The 6,323-nt window shown below is 41.3% G+C and overlaps 1 long non-coding RNA gene across 1 annotated transcript; it reads left to right on the top strand.

Annotated features, from left to right (window-relative positions):
* Positions 1-1,003: 1,003 nt before the first annotated feature.
* LOC103160728 lies at positions 1,004-1,914 on the top strand. Its single transcript, XR_003483277.2, has 3 exons — positions 1,004-1,120; positions 1,382-1,508; positions 1,620-1,914. It is a non-coding gene; the product is annotated as an uncharacterized LOC103160728 (long non-coding RNA).
* The last annotated feature ends 4,409 nt before the right edge of the window (positions 1,915-6,323 follow it).

The raw sequence follows: 6,323 nt of genomic DNA, 5'->3' as shown, positions 1-6,323 counted from the left end.
TTCCCAGAAGTGAACAGGCAGTACTGGAAAAAGGAAGTTAAACAATGATTTGCTCAATTTGAAAGCAACATCCCTACATCACATGAGCTTAAAGCTTTCCCAAATGAAACACTCCTGACTTACACCCCCCCCCCCACTTTCCAAATAAATTCACCCAGAGGGACAGCCAATTCTTTATTTACTATTGGCTGGCTTTTTACTAAAGTGGTGATTAGGTTTCTCAGGAGAGATTGCTATCTGTGCTATTGGCTATGGAGGGCTTCTTCAAACCAGTAACCGGTTAGGTAAACAGTGACCTCACCCTGTTGTGTTGTCTTCCTCTCAGTACATTTTAACATAGAGGTAAGGTCAGGTGACTTGATCCATTTTGCTTTTTATAGTTTGTCCCTTATGGATCATTCTTAGAAAAATTGGATTGTTTTTTGACACTTCGTTTTTTACTGTTATTACAGTAAAAGCTATTGCTGCTGCTTAAATGAGAGACCAGAAAGAAGGTGGGAAGTTACTGAAGGTCTCACATGAGCATGTGCCCCGCCCCCCCAGGCCCCTTTAACATTTTCTCTTGATTATGAAACACTTTTAAAATTCTTCTGCACATTATTTTGGTGGGTCACAAGAAAAATAGGTCTTGGGAGTTGTTGAGCGTTCAGGACTACCAAACTTGGCATTCCTCAGTGGTTACTCAATTTGGAAATATCTCAGTTGAGTTAAACTTCAACCAGCCCCAGTGACTAGTTTATACACCGTAAAACTTTGTGGAGTATTTTGTATCAGCAAATACCACCAGCCCAGAACCCTGGAGCCTGCATTGCCTTTGTTATTCAGACATAACAGGGTGTTTTTATCTCTTAAGTATTTCAGACATGTTCCTCTGATTTGAAGGTTTTGCATATTACCCAAGGACTTTTGTATCTAAACTATGTTAAAGACACATAGAAAAGGAATGACGTCATGGCTTTTGTCAGCTGGGCTTTGTGTTTAGCTAACGCCGGTGAGTCATAGTCTTGTGACCAGCCAGGCACCTTTCCAAGCAGAGGCTGTTAAGTTCGTTGACAACAGAACCTGTAGATGTTTTGAAGAGGAGATTTCAACAAGGGACCTGCCTGCTTGGTCATACCAGGTTCTGTGGGGAGGAAACAGAAATGTTCTTAGTTGGGATGAATAACAAAACACCAACCAGGAGACTGGAGTTAGCAAAGCTGACTCACTTCCTGGTTTCCAGATGAAAGGAGTTGTCCAAGAAATGACTCTCACAAGGAAATACTTCCCCTGCTTGACTAGCTGTGTCTTTTTCAAGCACCGCTGATTATCACAATGGCTTGTCAGTAGTTTGGTTTGTTGAAAAGTAAAATTTAATTATGAAATAATTCTGTGCTTTTAGAGGCAGCTCCCTCAGTCTGTGAGAATTGCTGACTTCAGATACCCCTCAGAAGAAATGGCTGTATTGCATAAACATGTGTCCTGAGGACTGAACTCCCCGCCCCCATTTAGTGAAGTATGGCACTAATGTAGGTTCCCTTATTATTGTTTTAAGAAAGCAAGACTTATTTGGCAATAATGTATTGCTAACCTGTAGTATTTTTATCTGGGAGTCTCAACTGTGTGTTTCCTAAACACAGGCCACCTGGAGGACGAACACAGACCAAAAAGGCTGCTGGAGGAAGCTCAGAAGGGTGTGCTGGAGATACACTTACCATTGGTAGCCAGAGAGGGTAGAAGCACACAGAGCTGTGGAATTTTCAGTTATGTCATGTTGACAAACTGACTCAGCAGGAGGTGCCTACATGGGAAAGAGAGTCCATCTTCTCTGAAGCCCCCTCAAGGACATGATGGGAAAATCAGGAAACTTCTGCCTCCCTGACTTGCTGGGATTTGCTGTATTCCCCTGGGCACTGATCAGGCTGCATTCCTCAAGGCAAGTTGGGAACATATTTATTAAAAAAAAAAAAAAAAAATTACAGGAAGCCAAACATGTGGAAAGAAAAATATCAAATCAGTTTCTTTGATAACCATCAAAAGGCACAGCTAGTTTCCTTCTAACCTCATTGTTTGTTGTTATTGTTTGTATTGTTTTGTTCTCTTGAAACAGGGTCTGAACACCCCACAATGACCAGGCTGAAATTCACAGAGATCTGTCTGCCTCTGCCCTCCCCCACACCTATTCCAGTGCTGGGATTGAAGCCATATCCCCATACTGAGCCTAAACTCCATTGTAATGGCACTTCAAGAAAGTGGGACTAGAGTTCTATAAATAAGAATTCCCCACATTCATTCATTTCTAAAGCACTCACTGCCCCTCTTTGACTCTCTCCCTACTTGGTATGTCTGCTTCTGAATTCTCCTATAATTCTAATAGTTGTACAACTCTTGATATTGAGAAATCACAAATTGTGAAACATATTAAACAGGGCACATTCAAAAATAACCGTCCTTCCTGCTGTTTGGGTAAAACCACTTGCTTGTTTGGGGTTGCTAATGGGAATAAGTGAGTATGTGTGATTACCTCCTGAGCCAGCTTGTTTGCTCAGAGGGAAAATTCATGGAACAGCCACAGGCTGCATTCCAGAACATTAGCCAACCACTCTGCAGACTTCTGCAGCTGGGTCCTAGAACCATCTGCTAACAAGACAGAGAGGCAATGTCTGTAAGGCAGAGGTCAATTTACTTTACTACAGGTCAATTCAAGCTTTAATTAACTGGTCTTGCTTTCTTCATTTGTTATTTTTGAGCCAGTCTTGTTTTGTACCTCAGGCTTGCCTCAAAGTCATTATGTAGCCTAGGCTGGTATCAACCTCCTAAATGCTTGGGATGGTAAGAGTATATCTTTATGCATGGCAACAGGACTTTTGTTTGCTTGTTGAGACAGGCTCCTGTGTAGTGCAGGATGGCCTCATTCTCACTGTGCAGCCCAGGATGACCTTGAGCTTCTAAGCCCTTTTCCTTCACCTTCCCAGTGCAGAGATTACAGTGTTACCATGCCTGGTTTATGCCATGCTGGGGTTAGAACACAGGGCATTGTAAATGCTTGGCAAGCATTCAACAGAGCTTCATTCCTAGCCTTCAACAAGACGTTTCATAAATGATTCCTTATTGCTCCTAGATTCTTGATAGAAATTTCGCTCCTGATAATTTTAGTTTCTGGAAATTTATAGAAGTTTCTTTTTCTTTTTTCTCTTTCTTTTCTTTTTTTTTTTTTTGTTTTTTGTTTTTTGTTTTTCAAGACAGGGTTTCTCTGTGTAGCTTTGGGGCCTATCCTGGCACTCGCTCTGGAGACCAGGCTGGCCTCGAACTCACAGTGATCTGCCTGCCTCTGCCTCCTGAGTGCTGGGATTAAAGGCATGCGCCACCAATGCCCCGCTTCTTTTCTTTTTTTAAGAAAATACTCCTGTGGTTGGAGAGCTGAGTCATGGTTAAAAGCATCACTGTTCTTCCAGAGGACACAGGTTCAATTCCCAGCCATGTATGGTAGATTTCAACTGACTATAACTCCAACTCTATGGGACCCAATACCCTATTCTGGTCTCTCTCTGTGTTGGGGTGTATGTATATGCATATAAGTCATTTTTAAAAATACAATTAAGAAAGTACTTCTATGCTTAACAATTGATTCTACCAGTGAACCTGAATCTGAATGTTATGTTGCAGGACAGTGGTTGAGGAATAATTGCAAATATAACAGAGCCCAGAATATGCTGCTTCTTGTTTTCTTTAATAGCTCCGAGACAGTGGTATGGCTCCACAGTTGGAATCTGAAAGTCTCATTGATCATCAGTGAATGCAGTAGCTGGGATCACAGGAGAATGCTGCCCCTGTTTACCTCTCACAGAGCTGTTTATAAATTGGACACCTGTAATTAGATCTGCCTTACACAGGGAGCATTAGGAGGAAAAACAGTCTCTTGATTAGCTCTGATGAAGACTCAAAATTCATACCCTGAGGTGCTCACCCCTACTTATCTGTAGCTGGAAATGAAGTCTTTGGGAAGACAGCAAAATAAAGTTCAAATGCAGTTGTAAAAATGAAGCCTTTATCCAATAGGACTTGGGTCCACCAAATGGCTCTCCTCCTCCTTGTAAACAGAGGGAAGGCCTTGTGAGGAAGAGAAGACATCTACCCTGTTAGCAACTTGACTCTGGATATCAACAATCTAGAACTCTGAGAAAATAAGTTTCCGTTGAGGCAGGCAAGCAAGGAGGCATATAATACCCTGGTGTCTCCATTAGATTTTGGGGTTATATGTTCCCTTCTCCCACAATAAAGCCCTTGACAGACTAGTATCTTCACCCACAGCTATTCCGAATATGCACCCCTCTCCAAACAATGCACCTAGCAAACTCAGAGCCCCTCAAACCCACATATGCGTTCGTCTCTAAACCAGTGGTTCTCAACGTTCCTAATGCTATGACCCTTTCCTTGCAGTTCCTCGTGTTGTGGTGACCCCAACCATAAAATTATTTTTGTTGCTACTTCATAAGTGTAATTTTGCTACTGTTATGGATTGTAATGTAAACCTCTGTGCTTTCTGATGTTCTCAGGTGACCCCTGTGAAAAGGTCAATTTACCCCAAAGGAGTTGTGACTCACAGGTTGAGAACCAACTCTAAGTGTTCCCATCTTTGAACAATGATATGCCTTTTCCATCCCTGGTAGCAATCAAATTTATACAGTTTCTGATTAAGTATATTCCTGACACATCTGGGTATAAAGAGTAGATGGGCCTGAACTGGTTTGTGTGCATGTGCAGCAAAGCAAAATTGTGTCCTCTAATAACTTTCTGGGGAGAACCCTGTTTATCATCTTATGCCTAGGTATAACTGGGAGTGCACATGATTTAAATCGGGGTCTACATAACAGTAGAGCAATGGTTATGTAATCCATCAGTCAAAATAAAGAGCTATCTAAGCTGGGCGTTGGTGGCACATGCCTTTATTTCCAGCACTCTGGAGGCAGAGGCAGGTGGATCTCTGTGAGTTTGAGACCAGCCTAGTCTACAAGAGCTAGTTCCAGGACAGTCTCCAAAGCCACAGAGAAACCCTGTCTCAAAAAACAAAAAAAAAAAAAAAAAAAAAAAAAGACTCATCTAAACTAAAACTATGTCCTTGTCCTTTTGAAACTGGCTGCTCTTTCTCTCAGACCCCATAAATAAAGACCCTAGGCTATATGTATCTTGCTTGGGTTTTTGAGTATTTTCCTGTATGTGGTTCACTGTCAATCAATCATGATAGTTACCTCTCTTTCATCTGTACTGTTACTTTGCTCCACATGAAATTATCTTGCTTTAATAGGAAGACTTGGTGGACTTTGCAGAGCCCCAGTTGAGGGCACTACCCTGCCTGGGGAGTGGTGGGTGGATGGGGTGGGGGGTAGACTGAGGGTGGGGGAGGAGGGTTGGGGGTGAGAGGAGGGAGAGGGAGAAGGGACTTGAAATAAGCTTGTTCCCTAACTAGAACTAATAAAATAATAAAATAAGAAATTATCTTGCTTTAAAAAAAATCTATGTTATCTTGTATTTTGAAGTTAATTTTAAGAGGCTAAACACCCCAAAACACTGGGACCTCCTCTAACAGAGTCACACCTTGCTTTGCCATTGTGTTCTAGCATCTTTACTAGGGTAGCCTCTTCAACTCGTTTAACTCTTCTTCCTCCTTGAGGCTCTTGTATGCTTTTCCTTCTCTGCCCGAGTGAAGAGAAGCAGTTAGCAGATAACACCAAGGATGTATTGCTTGTAACTCCTTTAAGTCTTAACAAAATAATTTGCCAGTGTGTACTTGAGTGCTGCAAGACTTTCTTATGGTTTGGTTTCAGAATCAGCAGGGAAAATAAGAATTATGCATAACATCCTGGCTATTTTGAGATAGGTGAGTGATGTTTATTTTTCTTCTGAATGCTCTGACTAATTATCTCAGATCTGACCTTCAACTTTCAAATCAACATAAAATGGAATACTGACCTTGGGATTCTACAAGGATCTCTTTAATTTTCCTCAAATGGAAGGTGTTTATTAACCTAGAACTCAAATCCCATCAAACTCTAACATTTGACTAGCCTTCTTCATCATGCCCTCTTTATTTATAATAGTTTAATCTCTTCATAATAAAAATGGAAAAACAAAGCTATCGAAACAGAGGATTCCTCTGAACTTTAACAAATCTCCTTTTCTCAGACTGGAATATATTTTAGGGGATAAACAACATTCTTTTATTCTGGCCTCAAGATTTAATTTGTGATGGGATTTTCAAGTGAAGGCCATACTTAATAAGAGACTTGGGATGTAGTTCAGTTGTCAGAGTACCTGCCTAACAATCACAAAGCCCTGGGTTCAAT

The sequence above is a fragment of the Cricetulus griseus genome, chromosome 3, assembly GCF_003668045.3.
Source record: "Cricetulus griseus strain 17A/GY chromosome 3, alternate assembly CriGri-PICRH-1.0, whole genome shotgun sequence".
NCBI lineage: Eukaryota > Metazoa > Chordata > Mammalia > Rodentia > Cricetidae > Cricetulus > Cricetulus griseus.
Note: the sequence above shows the minus strand (reverse complement) of the source record. Positions and strands in the feature narration are given on the sequence as shown.